This window comes from Enhydra lutris, unplaced genomic scaffold (assembly GCF_002288905.1).
Source record: "Enhydra lutris kenyoni isolate GAN:26980312 unplaced genomic scaffold, ASM228890v2 scaffoldscaffold5, whole genome shotgun sequence".
NCBI classification, from domain to species: domain Eukaryota; kingdom Metazoa; phylum Chordata; class Mammalia; order Carnivora; family Mustelidae; genus Enhydra; species Enhydra lutris.
In genome coordinates, this window is record NW_019154089.1 from 14607692 (window position 1) to 14626087 (window position 18396).

Here is an 18396-nt window from a genome sequence, read left to right on the forward strand (position 1 = left end):
ACAATATACAATAGATCTTATCCAACTGTCCATGAAGATTAGATAATTGACTGTTCACCTCTCATTCTGTGTGAAAAATCACATGAAACTCATTAAGACAGTCTTCAGCCCCTTCCTCCCCCATCTCGTAGGCTGATGGTGTGTCTCACAGCTGCCCGTGTCCCACTGCTTCCTCTTCTCATCTCTGCCTTAAGAGCCTTTCAAAATGCACCTGCTGGAGAATTGGCTCAGGGCCGCAGTACTCCCCGCTGCCCCCTGGGGAGGCTCCTGACCTTTACCTGCCATCAGCCCCTCGCAGATGTAGCCAGAACAAAGAGTGGGGCCCAGTTCAGAGTCTGCTTCATGGGGAGGCCATGCTGGCCAATTAGCCCTCAGGAGCAGCCCCAGCCCAGCGTGATAAGTGCACTCACTGCACTCTCTGATGTGCTTGAAACCCGCCATGCTGGGCTCTGTGCGGGGGAGGGCTGATCCGCTTTCCGTTACCAGCTTCAGTTGGCCTCTAAGTTTAGATCCTTGATGTGGCATTCAAGGTTCTTCATGACCTGGTTCTGTCTCCTCTCTTTCGTCTCAGCTCCTGCCCACCATGTGCACTTCCGTGTCCTGGGACAACACTTTGGGAAACACAGCACTGGGGACATTTCATTCCTTTGGTTTTTGAAAGTGCCAGGCCCATTCTGACTCTGTGCCTTTGCCTATGCTGTTCCACCTGCCTAGAATGCCCCTCTTCCCTTCTCCTCTGCTATCTCAGCCGGGAAAGCTCCTAGAGGTACTCGCTCCATCCTCTCACTTCTGCCCCCAAGTTGCACCCACTTCTAGCCCAGGCTTGGGCTTTCTAGGGTGCGCTGGGTAGAACCCTGGGTGTTTAGTGCCCCCAAGAAAACTCTCCTCCTGAGCGGGTGGGAGGTCCTTGGTGATTCGTCATCAGAATATGTCTCCCTAGGAACTGAGTTGTAGTAGCTGGGGTCCAGAATATCATTTCCCTCCTCACTCCTCCCATGCAGCACAAAGAACATGGGGGCTTGGAGGGTCGAGCGTAGCCCCACTGGCACTGGTGAAGCCCAGAGGCAAACCCAGGCCTGCCTCGTGCCTCTACTTCCCTCTCACTGTTCCTCACAGACAAAATCCCAGAAGAAATGCCACCGGTGGTAGATTCTGTTTGCTAACTAGAAGGGTCGGGCCTTCTAGAAAAGCCACTGATCTAGGGGCCTGGGGACCTTCCCTTTCAAATTTTATCAAACTCAGTCCAGCACTTTCTTTTCCCTTTTCCCTGGGAAGTGAAATGAAGTTCCCCTTTCCATGTTTAAGTATCTAAGCTCCAGACACAGGGGGCTGGCACTGTGCAAGCCGGGATCAGTTAAGCCTTATCTGATGGGGTTCCTCTCAGGGCCTGACGGATGAGTCTGGTGTCACAAGCAATAACTTACACTAGGAAAAGAAAACGGGGTTCATCAGACAACTCCCGTCTGCCAGATCCCTCCTGGGTGATCCAGGCAGGCAGCCCTGTGAAGGGGGAGAGTGGATCCTTATTCTGCAAATGTAGGCATGATAAGTGAAGGAAAGCCCCAGGGGCCGAAAGCAAGGACTCTGGGCTGATCGGGGTTCTAAGTCCAGTGCTGCCATTTCATAGCTGAAGTTGGGCACTTTCCTGAGCCTCAGTGTCCTCATTTGTAAAATCTCTAAGATAATACGCCCTCCCTCACTTGGTGGATGGGAAAATGCAGAACCTATCACCTGGCACGTGGCAGGTTCTCCCCAGATGTTATCTGTATTATTGTCTAAAGCTGTACAGCCAGGAATTAAGTATTCCATGAGCACTCCGTGTATTTACTGAGTGCCTTCCAGGTGCAGACAATATGCTGGGATCTTGGAACACAGCAGTGAGCATGACAGACACATCTAGAAGCTTCTAGTACAGTGGGGGAGCCGAACATTAGTAACTCACTGTAGAACTGTTCATTTAATTACAGTTGCATTAAGAGTTCTATGTATAAATGGGAAGTATATAGAGATAAAAGATTATATAATGGGGGTGGGGGGTGGCCTGGTCCAGGGGTTACTGAAGGCTTCTCAAGGAAGGATATGTGAGTTGAGACACCAGAACAGATGGAAACTCGAAGAAAATGGGGGACAAACAGGCAGAGGGAAGAGCTCACACAAAAGCTCCAGGAGGGAGATGGTGGATTTTAACCCCAGAGCCATGGGAAGCCTCAGAGGTAGAGGGGGAGTGTGCGAGAAAGGCAATGTGATGGGAGGCAGGAAGGGGCGTGCTTCCCTGCTGTCCTGCTGTCTATACCAGGAGGTGAGCTGTGGCAGTGGGGGTGGGTCTGAGCTGGGCCCTGCTGTCCACCCCCCTGTGATCCTCACAGGTTATGAGACAGAAGTCACTGGGTCCTGGAAACGCAGTTCCTTGACTTTATGAGCCCTAATTTCTTCAAAGTTCCCCCCTATAATTGGCCATTCCAAACGTCCTAGGAGCCTGGTGTTGAGGGCTTTAGAAAGTAGTCCCAGCAGCAGACCCTCCAGAACTCTGTCCCTGTCAGGAGTCCCAAAGATTTCTGTCAGCAGGGCAACTTCCACTCCTTAAGGAGGGAAGACAAGCCTTTAAATCTCCAGAGTGGCCATATGCACATACACCACATGGGGTGCAGAGCAAACGGGACTGAGGCCCAGCTGGTCCATCAGCACTGAAATGACCTCGGTCTTCCCTGGGGATCCCTTCTTCCCGCTTACAGATGCCGGCCAAGGTGCAGCTCCATTTAAGAATGGCTGACGCCTGTTACACTCCAGGAGCTCCGGGTCTCCTTGTTACCATCCCCCAGGGGCCTGGCTGGGGTAGGAGATCACCCCCCTGGGGACATGGCAGGTCCCAGGCCCACACTTCAGACACAGCCCAGGCATGGCTAACAGGAGCTGTGGTGGAGACAACAAGGGACTGTGGGAACTCGGAGGAACGAAGTTGGACTCTGTGGCTGGTGGCAGGTGACAGCTGTGTGTGTGCACATGACACTTTACGGAGCCTGGAAACCCCCGTTCATGTTAAGAACACTCAGACTCCTGACCCAGCCATTGTGTTTCTAGGAACTCGTCCGGTGACTCCCCACAGCACTGACTGGGTTAGCCAAAGCTGGAAATGGCGTGAAAGTGCAGAGGACACAAAGCAGTGAAGCCATCAAAAGACTGAGTAGGCTGTCTGGGCCCACATCGGATAGTCTCCAAACATGTGCCGAGTAGGATGGGAAAGGGGGAATGTGTGTGTGTACCCACGCATTCCGCGTGACTGCTCAGGAAGGGTACTGGGACTTGCCAAAAGGGAGCTGTTTCCTCTGGGGACCTGGGGGTTGAGCCATGGGTGGGAGAAAGTTTTTTTTTTTTTTAAGATTTATTTATTTATTCAGAGAGAAAAAGAGAGAGTGAGCACGAGCCCGAGGGGGGGAGAGACTGAGAGAGAGAGAGGGAGAAAGAATCTCATGCAGATTCCACGCTGGGCGCAGAACCCAATGTGGGGCTTGATCTCGGGACCCCGAGATCATGACCTGAGCTGAAACCAAGAGCAGGACGCTCAAGCAACGGAGCCACCCAGGTGCCCCATGAAACTTCTTTCACTATATGCCCTTTGGGACCTTTTGAATCTTTTTACCTCGTGTATGTATGACCGATTTGAAACCTAGCAGCTGCGAGGCTTGACAGGTGGAGAAGGGAAGGGAAGGGGCAGGGGATGCCCGGCAGAGGGAACAGCACACAGAGGGATAGAAGCTGGGTGGTCAAACCACGCTGAGGAGCAGGACTAGCTGTGTGGCTGGTCAAGGGCTCCAGGCCAGGGCTGGCACTCGGTCCGCTCAGTCCAGGAGCCCTCTTGCAAGAAATCCTCCACGTGAAGCTCATTGCGTTCAGGGACCATCCTCTCCCCACAATCATGGCCAGGTCTGGGAGTCAGACTGGTCATGCCGTGCCCCTCCAATGCTTCCCTGTTCTTTGCATAAAGAGGACGATGCCCGTCACACCCTGTAGGATCTGGCCTCCGCCAGCCTCTCTGGCTGATTCTTCAGGGGAAGTTGGAGCCGGGGATGGAGCTCTAGAGAGTTTGGACGTAGCAGTCAGAGAAAGACAAATACCGTATGATTTCGTTATGCGTGGAACTTAAGATACAAAACACGGGAACATAGGGGAAGGGAGGGAAAGATACAATAAGATGAAAACAGAGAAGGAGGCAAACCATAAGAGACTCTTAACTCTAGGGAAGAAAGTGAGGGCTGCTGGGGGGGAGGTGGAGTGGGGAGAGAGTCACTGGGTGATGGGCATTAAGGAGGGCACGTGATGTAATGAGCACTGGGTGTTTCACGCAAAAGATAAATCACTGAGTTCCACCTCCAAAACCAATAATGCAGTATATGTTAGTTAAATTGAATTTACATAAAAAAATGAAAAAAAAAAGTTTGGACTTAGTTCTGAAAGCAATGGATAGCCACTGAAGCTTTAATCATCAGGCCCAAGATTACCCAGGAAACTGGTAGGCCATCTGGAAACAGGCTCTCCTGACCCGAGTCAGTGAACCATCAGTGAGGACACGCTCCTTCCTTGTTAGCATGGACACAGCTCCTACTTCGCAACAGGCCTGGGGCTCTCTCTCTATAAGCATCAGGTCCTTTACACACTTCACCACAACATCTTGAGGCAAAAAATCTCTTCTGCATTTTACAAATGCAGGAACCATGGCTCAGACAAGTTCAGGAACTGCCCAAAGTCTCAACACCGTTCAGTGGAAAAGTCAGGATTTGAATCCAGGTCTGTGGGACTCCGGGGTCCCTGTACTGGGCCACTGCCTGTTTATCTTCCCCAGTGGAGAAAGAAATGACCATTTGGGCTTTTCAAAGAGATGGTGTGATAGCCTGGGCATCTACAACATGAGACGCTCACTTCCTTCTTTGCAATAACATTAATGTTAGTCTTTCGTCTTTGTGGTTGCAGACTTCTAGCCCCTTCCCGGCAGTGGGCAGGACATGCAGTCAAAGCCCTATAGGCAGGAAAAGGCTTCTGGGCTTCTGGTTGAGACTGTTCTTTGGAGAGAAAAGTCCTGGATACCAGTCATCTGGGCTTTGGTTCCACCTTCCATTCCTCCAGGGGCCCAAAGCCAGGGAGTGTGTTCCTTCTTCCTCAGGTGTGTCTTACTTCAAGCTTCGCACCCCCCTTGCACCCCCCTTGGCACCCCCTCTGTACAGGCTGAGAGATGAACAGATCTGAAGGCTGTCTGGAATCTGGGGCTGCTCAGGTTGGGGAGAGCCCCACCCGCTCCCAGCCGGAGAGTAAGGCGGTGGGATCAAAGTGGACAGTGATTGCTATCACCCTGGCATGGCACTGAGGGGGACACGAGGTCCACACATGGGACCACAAGCTGGGACACTGATCACTTCCATTTTCTGAGCACCTACAGACAGTTTACTCTCTCTGTGAGGCCAATATGATTATTATTCATGTTTGACAGACGGTGAAACTCAAGTGCAGGAGGCTAAGGTCACTTGTCAAGTTCACACAGCTAGTAAAGAGGCAGGCAGGGCTTGGAAGCAGGCCTGGTCCCATAGTCTCCGAGCGTCCAAGACATGCACTTGGTCCAGCTCATTCTCTATTTGTGCGAACAGTTCCTGTTGAGGTGTTTTCTGATCCGTGAGAGAGCCCACGCTGTTTGCCTGGCCTCTGCTAATGGTTGATGTTAGAACCCGAAGCCACACCTGGTGACAACAAAGTCCCTTAGTTATGGTTTGTCTGGGAAAGTCTTTTTTTTTTTTTTAATTTTTCTTTTTATAAACATGTAATGTATTATTAGCCCCAGGGGTACAGGTCTGTGAATCGCCAGGTTTACACACTTCACAGAACTCACCATAGCACATACCCTCCCCAATGTCCGTAACCCCGTGTCTGGGAAAGTCTTTATTTCGCCTTCATTTTTTGCTTCAATCCAGGTGAAGTTCACATAACAGAGAACTGACCGTTTCCAAGTGTATAATTCAGCAGCATTCAGTACATTCACAGTGTTGTGTTTCCAAAAGTTGTTCATCGCTCCAAAAAGAAACTCCACGCTCATTAAGCAGTCACTCACCTTCCCCTCTTGTCCTGGTCCCTTCCAACTACCCACCTGCTTTCTGGCTCTTTGGATTTGCCTATTCTGGATGTCGTGGCCTCAGAGTATGTGTAAAATTGGGAAGTGCAGGGCTGGGAGAGACCTCTGATTCTCTTTTCCTGCCCCTGCCTCCCTTTCATCCACGTAGATGCTCAGCTAAATCCTTAGGCATCACCCCTGGCATATTTCTTGCCTCCTCTACTTGCTCACCACATCTCTCTCCCCACTGGAACGTGGGTGCCGTGAGGGCCAGGATCCTCTCTGTCTTGCTCCCTGACAGGCAGCTAATGAGGGCTCCATTAATACTGGCTGGACTGACTAAATGCATGTTGAAAACGAGCGTCCTAACTATATAACATCCCATTTACTGGGCACTTCGAAGGTGTCAAGCGATGTTCCGAGCACCTCACCTACTTTATCCCATTTAATCTTGGCAATAACTCTGTTATGTGGATTCCATTATTCACTTCCATCTTCTAGATAAGAAAATTGAGGTTTATGGTGTTTTTGTGACTTGGCCAAAGTCCACGGCCAGCAGAGGCTTGACAAGTGTGGGAAAGGCCTGGGGAAGGGCTTTTCAGGGCAGGCGTTGGACTTGGTCAAATGAAAATTCTGCCTTGGTTCTTCTGAGGGAGGTGAGACTGAGACTGCCAGTGTTTGCAGGGGGTCCCAAATCTCTGCCATCCAGGGGGCAGGGGTAAGGCGGAGAGGGCGCTGGGTTGGGAATTTGGACCTTGAGTTTGAGTCCCTGGTTATGACTCTGACTGTCTGTGTCACCTCAAACAAGTTCCATATCCTCAGATTCCTCAGCAGACAAGTGTGGAGATGGGCTTAGAATATCTCAAAGATTTCTTCCAATGACATTATGTATGTGTGTTATGTGTAGAGGGGGTGGAAAAGACGGAATCATGAGCTCCTTAAAGAACAACATAGGAGTGTTCTGGGCAGAAACACATTCAGCGGTCACCCTGGGGTCAAGAACCTTTCTATGGCATCCCTGAAAGGTAGTCATCCCCAATTGCCTTGCATACTTCCAATGACGGGGGACTCACTATCTCAGAAATTATTTGCCAGCGACTTACAGCCATTTAAAGATATTATAGAGCCCTACACACTCTTTGTTTTGGAGGCATAGCCCACTGCATAATAAACACATTGTAATAAATGCGTATTCCAAAGGAAAGAGAATGTGTACTTAGCTATTTAGTATAATGAGCTGCCACTGACCAGTTGTCATAGTGGCACAATTGTAGATAGCCAATTAAACATTTATTACTTGCAATTTTGTGGTTTTCTTTTTGTATTTTAGATCTGGGGTGTGTGTGTGTGTGTGTGTGTGTGTGTGTGTGTGTGTACGCGTGCGCGCGCACGTGCCTGTAGGAGTTTGCAGACATTTTTGTAGGTTGCTTAAAGCTCTGAAGCCCTATAGAACAAAGTCCCCACTTCCAGGCAGCTCGACAGAGCTCCTCGTTCTCCTGAGTTTTTGCTTCTTTATGATCAAACAGCCCTCAGGCCCTCCAACCGGACCCCTCACCATCATCACTGCCGTCGCTGCCACCACTGCCCTGCCCATCACTGCTGCCGTCAGTGTCCTTGCATCCTCATCTCCAACGCCAAATTGCCTTCCCTCTACCTTCAGCCCCCACCATCACAGGAGCTGGGCCGCAGAAGCTGCCCACGCCAACATGGGATCCCCATCCCTCTCTGTTCTTCTCTCCCCCAGCCTCACTCCAGGTTTTGCCCTTCTGACAAGGTACAACTTGCTCCTACAGGTGACAGGCCTGCAGCTGGCAGGGTCACCTTAACGATGGCGGCAGCAAACAGCCAGCATTGGCCGCGAATGTTCACATACATGGGCTGTCTTACATAATGCTCTCTGTCCTCTCCCACTTTTCATGGCCCCTCCATGTGCCCATGGCCTCCTTTTGGGTCCTGTAGGATTACACTGTGGAGCAGGTGGGGCAGTTGCTATTACCCCATTTTGCAAATGTGGCCCAGAGAGGCCAGCTGCCTAGCGAGGTCACACAGCTGTTCAGAGGCGGGTAGAGCTGTCTGTTGCTCATTCCCCACAGCTTACCCTGTCCCACACCTCCTGTGTTTCTCTTTCTTTCTTTCTTTCTTTCTTTTTCTTTCTTTTTTAACATATTTATTTGACAGAGAGAGAGAGAGAGTGAGAGAACACACAAGCAGGAAGGAGAGAGAGAAGCAGGTTCCCCACTAAGCAGGGAGCCTGATGCGGGGCTCGATCCCAGGACCCTGGGATCAGGACCTGAGCCGAAGGCAGATGCTTAACTGACTGACCTACCCAGTCACCCTACCTCCTGTTTCTCAAACCTCATTCGCTCACGTACCACCTCCAGGATCCTTTCCAAACCCACAAAATACCAGTTCTGTTTTTTTATGCAATATTTTTCTCGGAAGTGATTGAATTGATTGCAAACGGGATTGTCTCATCATTGCAATCACCAACAGGATCACCTTCCTTCAAATAGGTCACCCTGAAACTTAACGTGGCAATTAACAAACGTTACACTCCACATGGCCACTGCTGCGCCAAGAGCCAGCCTCTAGGCAGACTGGCCTGGCTGGAGAGGTGTTTAAGTGGGACGGCCACCAAACTGATACTTTCCCTTGGATGCAGACAGGAAGGCTTGGAGGACTGAAAAGGGAACCCTCTCTCTGCTGGTTGGGCAGCACGTTGACATCCGTGTGGCTGACCACTCCTGTCCATGCCCGGACCCCAGGGCTGCCTGCCCCACCCTCGAGGAAACATCTGGCTCATGCAAGAAGCCCCCATTGTGCCATGGAAAGGAGCCAGGGACCTCTGCGAGGCTCGGTTTTCCATCTGGGCACGGGCATGGTACTATAGCGTGCAGTGCTGGGAAGAGGAGCTGTGACATAAAGACAAGCCTGGAAGTGAGGTGGCGGCCTTAGCAAGCGTCCCTCCCTTCCCCACGGCCGTTCTCTGCTCTTCTCTCAGAAACCCTGGTCTTGGAGTCCTGCCTTTTCTGGGAGAGAAGGCACCCCAGCTGGCCAGATGGGGAGAAGGAATGAGCACTGTGGGTCTCCGCGGGGACAGTCTGGGTGCCGGGCAGCTCCCGGTGAGCCCAGGACAACCTGCCAGGCCAGGGGGGACGCTGTGTCAGTTAGCAGGCTTTTCCCCCTGGCCCGGCCCTTAGCACTTCTTCCTCTTGGCCTCCCCGCCCCAGTGAAACAAAGGGTGCTTCCCAGCAGGTGTAGTGCGTTCTAATTCCAGCTCCGCTACTTACCAGTGAGGCAATTCTGGCCAGGAGACCTGGCTCAGAGCCCCAATTTCCCTTCCCATGAAATGGGGACAATAACCTCAACCGCACAAGCCTTGCCAAGAGGCTTGCAGGCTTCAGAGCAAGGCACTTATAGAACTTTCCCCACTGCTTCTCTCCATGGCCAAGGCAAGCAGTGGTGTGGTGTGGTCTCCCTGCCTCAGATGCCTCAAGGGGCAGAATGGAAATGACAAGAGTTTCTACGTTGTCTGACTGTCGTCAGGAAGAAACGGGCAAAAGTGGGCAAAGTCCCGGTAGTTGGGGCTCAGTGGGTGTGAGCCCTCTACTTGCTTACACACAGCACAGTGCTTGACCCAGAGCCCGTCTCCCTCTAGTTCCCCACTGGGCTCTGGCCTGCCCTGTCCCTTCTCCTTCCATGACCTCAGCATGTCTCCTTTCTTAGCTACGTCCCCTGGTAGCACCCCGAGCTCCTAGCCTCTGCCCTGGGGGGCCAAGCCATGACTCTTCAATATCTGACCCAAGTCTCAGGCATCCCGGAGACGCCCAATCCAGTTACAGAACAAACTGCAGGTTTCACTGTGTTCTTTATGACTGCTGAATACTGGAAATGACCGTGATGTGTTTAAAACTAGAAGACTGGTGGAGAAATTTTGTCATAATGGAATCCTGATAGCTATTACTGTAACACTTTGGAAACTATGAAATAGTAAAAAAAATGTTTATCTTTAAGTAATAAAAAGCAAGATTGAAATTGTATCTAAGAGACGATTATAACTAAGAACTCCTACCCTGTCAACCTACAGGGGAGAAAAACAGCCAACATTTATGTCTAGAAGGGCAGACTGGCTGGGAATAGTGTTTTCTTTGGATGGTGGTATGACTTATTACGTCTTCCTTCAAATTTCCTTATTCCAACTTTTCTACATTGAGAATTAATTCTACGGTGACTAAAAAGAACACAAAGATACAGAATTGTGTATGCTGTACTTCACTTAAGTCAAAAACACTCAGATATATATATATACACACACACACATATATTATAGTGCGTATATTTTTGCACAAAGAAAATTTGGAAGGATACATCATAACAAACAAAAGTGACCGACCTCTTCTTTTGAGAGGGGACTGGGCAGATGCAGACCGGGGTGGAGTGAGGATCTCCCTGAAGACCTTTGTATATTGTACTTCTGACTGCATGGATGTTTTTTCTAACCAGAAAGTGAAAAGAAAAAGAAAACATAACTACCTAATAAACATTTAGCAAAAGCAGTATTTTCCCAAATGGGCTCTGCGGACATTTGTTGAAGTTCCTACTTAAAAAACAAAAAACAAAAAAACGAATTTGTGCCTGAAGTACAGGATCTTAATGGTGCACTTAACGGAGCCCATCAGCAAGTGCTGGGACTGAGAGAGACTGGGGATTGGAGGGCTCTCAACAAGCCACATAAGGTCCCAGAGACCAATCCCACTCTGCCCTCTTTTTCCCATGGAGCCTACCCAAAGAGTCATGCTCCCAGGACCAATTTAGGGAGCGCAGGGAAAGGGAAAGCTAGGAGGATGGTCGTGTCTCCCTGAGCCAGGCAGGTGTGTGTGAACAGTCTATACCACTGTGGGACTGTGGGGTATGGGCATGGTGACCCAGAAAGAGGATGCCTGCACTGGCCAGAGGGGTGGTCACTGTGGTCACTCTGGGCCTAGCACCACCAGATGGCCACATTCTTCAAGAGAACCTGGAAATCTGGATTTTAAATGAAATCTTCTGCCTATAAAATAAAATATCCAAGCTTTTCAATGCAATCTCTCTCTCTCTCTCTAATATCTTATGGTTCCCTGCAAAAGTCCTCCACCACCTGTGGGCTAGGAGCTCAGTGTGTCGTTGATGTTCTCAGAAAGCCGGGTCAGCCCTGAGGATTTATTTCCTTTTCTAGCCACCCGCCCTCTTTCATGATTGCTTTGAGAATTTTGCCCCAGATCAGCATCAAACTCATTGGCCCATTGCTCAGGGGAGTTTGCTTACCTCCTGCTTGAAAACTGGGCTGACATCCAACTGTCTCTGCCCCGGGAGTGTGGGAAGGAGCCTGGGAGAGGGTGACTAACCCTAGCAACCAGCCTTCTCATGGGGAGTGAATGCTCTTCATCAGGCAGTGATAGTCTTTGGCACTGTTGCTGGACTCCTGCTCTGGGCTCTAACAGCCCTCTGATGTCTCCATCCCTCCTGCCCTCTTCAGCCTTAGTTTTCCTTCCTCTCCTGCCATCACGCCCTCTGTGTACCAGCCTGCCAGAAAGTCTCATCCTTCAACTCTCCATATTCTCGCACCTCAGTGCCTTTGCACATCCCGATCCCTGGGTTGGGATCACCCTCTCCTGCTGCTGCTTCTACCATCCAACCCTCAGGCAGCTGGACAGTGACATACCCAAATGGCAGCTCCTTGTGCCCTCTCTGTTGTAGCCAGCACCCCAGGAAGCTGGCATCCACTGTTCCTGCGTTGGTCATTATTTAGTCTCCCATTTCTCCTGTGACCCACGCCCTTCTCACATGCTTTCACCTTCCAAACAGCTTTTAAATCTGTCCCCTTCTCTCCCACTGCAGTGTTCCAGCTTCTGTCCCAGCCGGGCTGTCCTGACTGTTCCAGATCTCGGCTCTCCTGTCAGCCCCACCTGCCTCCACATTATCTGGGGAAAGGACATTTTAGAAAACACGACCTGGTCACCTCTACCCTCTGCTCGAAATCCTTGTGTCGCTCCCCAGCCTACAGGACAGAGTTCAGACTCCTCAGTTTGGCATTGCGGGGTCCAGCCCTGTCGACTCCTCTGTTACCTCTTTCCGATGCCCCTTGCGCCTCCGGCAAAACCTAGCTGTCCTGTGTGCTCTGAGCACATCTGGAGATTTTGCAGCATTGTGTCTTTGTACACCTCTTTCTCCACCTGGAACACTCTTTGTCTACCTGCAACCCTCCCCATTCACCTCTACCTCCAGCTCTGTGAATCCTGTCCTGATTCCCCCAGGGCAGCGGGTTTAGAAGTTAGATTATTCTCGAAGCAAAGGTGGGTGATTCCCAAGCTGAAAGTGGCAGGGGTGTCCCGTCCCAGCTGGAGCTGTTGACAATGCTACCTGCTGCTCCTGTAGGTTGGGCGCCAGGTCAAGGCCGCCACATGTTCCTGGAGACTGTTCCCACAGGGCTGGCGATAATCAGCCATGCCGCCTGCTCCAATCTGTGACCAACTTGGCTCCAGCCACCTTTCCCTCACTGCCCCGGCGCCAGGCCCGCGCCCTCCTGGCAGCGCTGCCACACGGAAGCTGGCATCAAAGACGGACAGAGTCAGAAAGGCTCTACAAGATCAGCCAGTGTGCCCCTGACTGGACTGCAGTTGGAGAAGCTGGGGCCCGGAGAGTGACAGTGGCTTGCCCAGGGTCACACAGTGATGAAAGGTGTAGTCATGCCTGGAGCCCAGTTCTTCCAGATCGTATCAGATAGTTTAAAAAAAAAAAAAAAATCGAAGGAAACCTTGAGATGTGCTAGCAAGGGCCTGGGGAGGAGTGCCTTGAAATTGACCAGACAGGGCAGGCCTCCCTGAGGCTGACCCCAGGGGCCGAGGCAGAGGAAAACAACCCCTGGCGAGGACTTTAGTGGGGACCAGCTTGCCGTTTTGGTATGAGCAAGGTGAGTGAGCAGAGATGCAGTCAAAAGCAGAGCCTGCTCATGGTCACGTGGAGCCGCATAGACCCCGGGAGGGTTTGCATTTTAGTCCATGTAATGGAACAACACAATGGAGTTTTGGCTCTGATCTGAGCAGACAGTTCTGCAAACATATACAGATGGCCAACACACACCTGAAAATGTTCAAATGAATGTTCAAATTCATCAGCCATCGGGGGAATGCAAATCAAAATCATAGCGATATCATGTCGTACTCACAGAATCCAAAAATTGGGTACTTAGGGTTGGTGAGGATGAGAAAAAACTTGAATCCTCATACACTGCCAGTGGGGATGTCAAAGGTTCAGCTGCATGGGGCTCCAAGCTCAGCACACAGTCTGGGTAAGACTCTCCTTCTCCCTCTGCCCCTCTACCCCTCTACCCCTCTACCCACTCATGCGTGCGCGCTCTCTCTCTCTCTCTCTCTCTCAAATAAATAGATAAGTCTTTTTTTTTTTTTTAAAGTTTCAGTTGCTTTCGGACTGCCTGGGTGGCTCGGTCATAAAGCGTCTGCCTTCAGCTCAGTCATGATCCCAGGGTCTTGGGATCGAGCCCCACATTGGGCTCCCTGCTTCAGGTGAGCCTGCTTTTCCCTCCCTCTGCCTGCTGCTTTCCCTGTTGTGCTCTCTCTCTCTCTCTCTCTGTGTGTCAAAGAAATAAATAAATAAAATCTTTAAAAAAAAAGTGTCAGCTGCTTTGGAAAACACTCTAGTAGTTCCTCAAAAGGTTAAACATTGTATTCTTACATGGTTTAGTAATTCTACTCCAAGGTTCATCCCCAGGAGAAATGAAAAGATAAAATGTCCTCAAAATCAGTACATAAATGTTCATAGCAGAATTATTTATAATAGCCAAAAAAGTGGAAACAAGCCAAATGCCCATCAACAGAATGTGGTGTATCCATAAATGGAATATTATTTTGGCCACATCAAGGAATGACGTATTGATACATGTTACATGCAACATGGATGAAATTTGAAAACATGCTCAGTGAAATAGCCAGACACAAAAGGCCATCTATTATTCCATATAATCATACATTACATGATTCCATTGATAGGAAATGTCCAGAAGAGGTATATCTCTAGACACAGAAAATAGATTAGCGGCTCCCAACCTTGGGTAGGAGTGGGGATGGATTGGGGAATGACAGTTAATGGGTACAAAGTTTCTTTTGGGGGTGATAAAAACGAGATCTGGACTTAGATCGTGGTGATGGTTGCACAGCATACTGAAAAACAGTGACCCATACACTTTAAACGGGCGAGTTTTAGGTCATATGAATTATGATTCTATGAAGACTTAATTCTGTTTTGAAAGGCCACTCTGGTTGCTGTTGGGGGCAGAGTAGCAGCAAGGGGTCAGGCACCAACAATGCGATCATAGGCTTAGAGTGTCCAGTGCAGAGGAGGGACACAGTGACTGTGTGCATGGTTCGCACAGGCTGATCCTTGTTCAGGAATGTCCTTCTCTTCTTATCCAGGCTTTTAAAACCCTGCACTGTTGACATTTTGCGCAGGATCATTCTTCTGTACGGAGATACCGTGGGATGGGAATCACGGGATGAACAGCCGCACCCCTGCGCCACTCGCCAGCAATCAGCACATCCCCCCACCACAGCTGCAACAATCAAAAGTACCTCCTAGAGGACTAACTGACCCCAACAGAGAACTGCTGCTCTAACCTCTTTTGCTTAGCTGCTGAATTCTTGAGTACCCTTCCAAGATCATTTCCCTTATCGTCTCTTCTGGGGAGCCTTCATCCTTCATTCTCCAAAGTTGCCCAGTTTCTTTCTTTCTTTTTTTTAAGATTTTATTTATTTATTTGACAGACAGAGATCACAAGTAGGCAGAGAGGCAGGCAGAGAGAGAGGAGGAAGCAGGCTCCCTGCTGAGCAGAGAGCCCGATGTGGGACTGGATCCCAGGACTCTGAGATCATGACCTGAGCCAAAGGCAGAGGCTTTAACCCACTGAGCCACCCAGGCGCCCCTAAAAGTCGCCCAGTTTCTTAAACAAAGCCCCATCACAGCCCTGATCGCACCGTGCACGCTCCACTCTCCCCCACAGCTGCGTAGACATGGCACCTTACGCACTTTGGGTCCCCAGCATCAAGGACAAAACCTTTGGCCCTTTGGAGGTTGCTATGGACCCATTGCCTCACCTGCCAAGTGCAGAGGTGCACTGCCTGCCTCCCCCAGGGTTTCCGTGATTAGTGCTCAAATGTGGGTTAACTGATCCGTCCACCCCTCCTGACTCTGGGTAGGAGGGTAGGTTCCAGATCCAGATGGCCTGGGTGGCCTGGGTTTGCTGTGGGACGCTGGGCAAGTGACTGAGTTTTCTGACTTTTGGTTTCTTCTCTGTAAAATGGGGGTACTGATAATGCCCACCCTGTAGGGTTGTCATAAACACATAGCAAGAACACAACAAATGTCAGATACTCTTGGTGATAATAATTTACTATTCTTTCTTTTTTCTGAGGGGCCTTCCAGGATTCAACACAGAGGTGGCCTTGTCACTGGTAGGTGTCGCTTTGTGAGCCCTGTCCTGGATGCTGGCCAAGAGGAGGTGGGGTGGGTCCACTAGGAGAATGTTACAAAAAATATGGAAAGTTCAGAAATTATAAAGAGTCAGGGAACAAACTTCCCATAATCCTGCCACCCTCAGGCATATACAATCAACACTCTTTGGTCTGTTTCCTTGTAGTCTTTTTTCTAAGTGCTTGCCACGAATCTGTGACCATACCCTATATATGCATATGCATACGCATATCCTTATTCATTAAAAACTCTCCATTTTCTGTAGTCATATGGCTGTCCCATAATTTACTTAATTGATTCCCTACTGGCCATTTAGGCACTCTCTGATTGTTGATGAATACCTTGCATTTGAAAGAACTTTGTTCATACTCCCATCATTTCATTTGGATGTCCTCCTTGCTTTTAAAACATTTTTGGCAAAGAGACCTCTCTAGCCTGCTGGGACACCCATTTTCCCATAGCTAGGCATCCATTTTCTCATCATCAGGGATTTCCTTCCCCAGGCTGAGCTAAATCCTTGGGATTGTGCCTTAATCCTGTTTCCCCTTCTGGGGACATTGGTGGAGATGGACCACAGCTGGCCTTGTCTTCTCCTTGGATGCATCAGCTGGGAGAGTCAGTTTATTTAGTCAACAGTGGATGGAGAATGAAAAGGAGAAGCAGCCTAGGCCAAGGTTAATGGGGACGAGGTTAACTGGGACAAGGTGGTAGAAGAAGAGAAGTTGGCTGGCTGGGGTTAGCCAGCCTCATATCAGCTTCCTATATGCTGTTGACTAGTGACCTTCCTTCCTTCCAGATCCCTAAAGAAATCACCAGGCAAAGGTACCCCAACCCCGTTGCCAGACTCAGACCCACTTTCTCCTGTGTACATAAACAGCAGCTCTTCCTAGTACACGTAGAACAAGAAACCAGTGCTGCCTGGGCCCCAACCAGGTGCCAGGTCGCATGCTAGACACCTTCCAGACTCCTACTTTGGAGCCGGTGTGGTACCATCCGAGGTGCTTGGAAGGAGACAGATCTGGAACCAATCCCAGCATAGGCACGTCCTACCAGTGGGACTGTGTGGAAGCAATTTGCCCCTGTGAGACTCGGTTTCCTTGTCTGTAATTTTGGGGTTTAACGGCACCACCTTCCCAGGATCCTTGTGGAGACTAGATCCCATACTGTACGCACAGCACCCCAAGTACCAGGCCTGCACAGAGCAAGAGCAGGAGAAATGTTATTATCTCATTCCATTCAACTCTCATCATATCTCTCGGTCAAAGATGTCAATAAATGTTATCTGTCTCATTGCCTTTTATAACCGCCAGCGACGGGGCACTCATTAGTATTAATTTGTAACTTCCCATTACCAATAAGATACCGAAGCTCAGAGAGATTTCACCAGGAGGTTTTCAGGGCAGAAACTGTTATCTCACAGATTTCATGTCTCAGAGAACCATCAGGATGGTGTCTGGAGTGGAAGGGGGGTGCCCCCCACTCCAATTCCCTGGGCCCTGTTTTATGCCCAGCTGGGCCACTGGCTACCTCTGGCAAAGGAGACCAGAGAGGACCTGCCCCCCACAAATGAGTTCCCAGGAGGCAACGAGAACCAGGACTCTGGCCATTGAAGTTAGGGTATGACAGCTGCCATTGGGGGACACCACAATCTGTACTTTACTGACCCACCTTCCAATCCTTAGAGCCTTCTCAAAGGGCCATTAGCGTCCCCACCCCAATTCACGGGATGGGAAACTGAGGTTCATATGGTCAAGGTGACTTAAGTCACCTTGTGAGCGAGCCGGGATTCCCAGCGGGAGGCCACTTGCCCAGCTCATCCCAGCTCATCCCAGAGGCAAATCCTGCCTGTCCTTGGTACGGGGACATAGGGCGGCAGCCCAGGAGGGCGAAGGCCAGATACCTGGGCTCCCCGAGGAACTCCGCGTCCCCTTCCCGCCCACCCCCAACCTTCTACTGGCTTTCCTAAAGCAGAATGTCGCTCCATGCTCCCGCAGACACAACGCCTCTAGAAATGCCACCGCTCAGAGCCGGGGTCAAAACAGCGACTGTTTCGGTGCAAGTGGACTTTCCAAATCCACCCCCACGCGGGCAGAGGGAACAACACGCCGGACCCCACGCCCGGAGCACAGCTTCGGAACCCGGGCTGCATCCCGTCCTTGCAACGCCCCCTTGGCGCGCGCACGACCCCCGCGGGTCACAGAGAAGGAAACTGAGGCTCGCAGGCGGAGAGAATCGTTCAAGGTCAGGCGTAGTCTGCAAGCCGCGGGGGGGGCCGGAGCTCGCACTCGGGGTCAGGGTCACGACGGCGGTGGCGACCCCACCCGAGCCGAGGCCCCGCGGGGAGGCGGCGGCCGCGTTACCTTGAGCTGCTGCAACGTGGGGCTCCGGCTTCGGCTCTGGGCTCGCCGGCGTCCTGCAGTCGCGCCCGCTCTGCTCCGGGCAGGGATGGAGCGGGTGCCCCGCCCGCGCCCCGCGCCCCGAGCCTCGCGCCCACTTCCTCGTCCCTGCCCCCAACTGCTCCTCCTCGCTCTCCGCCCCTCCCGCCCTCCCTCCCTTCCCTCTCCCGGGCTCTCCTGCTCCCCTCTCTTTCTCTCCCTCTCTCCTCCCCGCCTCCGTGCACAGCACACTCTCTCTTCCTTCGCTCTGCTCCCTCCCCACAGTCCCTCTCCCCCGCGCTCCCCCACTTTCCCCTAGACCTTTCCTTCTCTCCCTGGCTCTGACGCGGCCCCTTCCTCTTTCTTTCTGTCACACTACCGTCTTTCTCTTCTTTCCCCGCCTCACTT

At 51.0% G+C, this 18396-nt stretch overlaps 1 protein-coding gene across 5 annotated transcripts in view; it reads right to left on the minus strand.

Annotated features, from left to right (window-relative positions):
• LOC111141117 (histamine receptor H2) overlaps positions 1–18125 on the minus strand; it is a 55403-nt gene extending 37278 nt beyond the window's left edge. For 2 of the 5 annotated variants that reach the window (XM_022493463.1, XM_022493464.1), the window contains exon 1: positions 17974–18123. The gene's annotated coding sequence lies outside the window, so the exon portion shown is untranslated. Of the gene's footprint in view, positions 1–4496; positions 4718–17973 lie in introns of those variants that run through there. The other 3 variants (XM_022493461.1, XM_022493459.1, XM_022493460.1) reach the window with 3 other exon arrangements.
• Between the last annotated feature and the right edge of the window lie 271 nt (positions 18126–18396).